Source organism: Mandrillus leucophaeus, unplaced genomic scaffold, assembly GCF_000951045.1.
Source record: "Mandrillus leucophaeus isolate KB7577 unplaced genomic scaffold, Mleu.le_1.0 Scaffold259, whole genome shotgun sequence".
Taxonomy (NCBI): Eukaryota; Metazoa; Chordata; class Mammalia; order Primates; family Cercopithecidae; genus Mandrillus; species Mandrillus leucophaeus.
The window spans coordinates 3374268-3376208 of NW_012102687.1; positions in this window are offsets into that span (position 1 = coordinate 3374268).

Consider the following 1941-nt stretch of genomic DNA (forward strand, 5'->3'; position numbering starts at 1 on the left):
TAGAATTGAAGAGCATTAGGGCCTTGCTCTGGATTGGATTTTGGCTTACAGAATTGTTGTGGTTGGTTTAATCTTCTATCCAAACCACTCAAAGTCTTTCCATATCAGCAATAAGGCTGTTTCACTTTCTTATGAACCCTGTGTCCACTGGAGTAGCACTTTTAATCTCCTTCAAGAGCTTTTCCTTTGCATTCCCAACTTGACTGTTTGGTGTAAGAAGCCTAACCTTTGGCTTATTTTGGCTTTTGAAGTCCCTTCCTCACTAAGCTTAATTATTCCTTGTGTTTTATTTAAAGTGAGAGATGTGAAACTCTTCCTTTTACTTGAACACTTGGAGGCCTTTGTAGGATTACTTATTGGCCTAATTTCAATATTTTTGTGTCTCGGGATAGAGGCCCAAGGAGAGGGAGAGAGATAGAGAAATGGTTGGTATGTGGAGCAATCTGAACCCATAAAACATTAATTGATTAAGTTCACCATCTTATATGGGCATGGTTTGTGGTGCCCCCAAACAATTACAATAGTAACATCAAAGATCACTGATCACAGATCACTATAATAGATATAATAATAATAAAGTTTAAAATACTGTGATAATTACCAAAATGTGACACAGAGGCACAAAGTGGGCACATGCTGTTGGAAAAATTGCACCAACAGTCTTGCTCAATACAGAGTTGCCACAAACCTTCAATTTGAAAAACAAAAAACAACAACAAAGTATCTGTGAAGTGCAGTGAAGCAAAGTGCAATAAAATGATGTATGCCTGTATATATGTATATATAAAATATGACGTAATATAATGTGATAAATTATATATAGCCTTAATTATAGTCTTAGTCTTATAGCTCATAAGCAGTAGAGTAAATTTTACACCCAGATTGTCTGGCTAGCTCTCTCAACAGCTACATGCTTCTTATACTTCCTAGAATATGTTACTTTATGCCTCCGAGTCTAAAAGATTTTTGCTTTGTATAGAATATACTTTTTCCCTCATCTAAAATTATCATATTCTTTCTCAATCTTTTTACTGCCTGATTAACGTTCATTTCCTGACATTTTTCACAATACCTTAAGCAAAGCTTCCAATATACTACAGCATGTTATAGCCTTAGGCTAAACCACAATAATATGCAATATTTGACTAATTTTGGCCAACAAAAATGGAAATTTCTATGTTTTGATTTAATATTTCTTTGTGTTTTACAGATGTTACCATAAATGTATGGTTCCTCCTGAAGTGAGTTCTACCTCAGTGCCCAAATCTTTTTTTTTTTTAATCTCTCTATCTCTAAAGCCAACAGGGTATTTTGTACATAGTACATGTATTCATCAGATGATTGCAGAGTGTAAAAGTAAATGAATACATGGAGAAATTCTGAAGTCAAGAGGCAGATAAGGTGATAAAAAGGAGGTGTTAAAACACTTTATTTGAGGGTATAAAAATTAAAGGTACAGCTATCAGTGTATAATTTAGCTAAATCCCAAAAAACAGGTGTCAACATTGGTCATAAAGCATATTTTGCTATTGCTCTCTTATGATTAATGGTAAACCCATCTGTTGATTGCTAAGGGATATATTTTCTATTTCTATTCCAAAATAGCCATGCTGAAGGACACAAGTCCAGAAGGAACAGCAATTCTAAATGGTTAGGAAATATGTTATACAATCTAATTCAAGTCATTATTTGAAAATGGAAAATGATACGAGTCTTAGTCTTATGGATGCTTAGAAAGTGCACTTAAGATCAAAGCGAGGACAGTGAAAGGAAAGCTTTTAGGAGAAGGCTTTAAGATTGAAGACAATACTGTAGAGCTGTGTTCCATCTTCCACTGAATACATGTATGGCTGAGAAATAGTCTTTAAAAATATTGGATGTGGCTTACCTAAGAAGGAGTTTTAAAGATAAACGTAAGCCAGCACCAACAGCTATATTCCC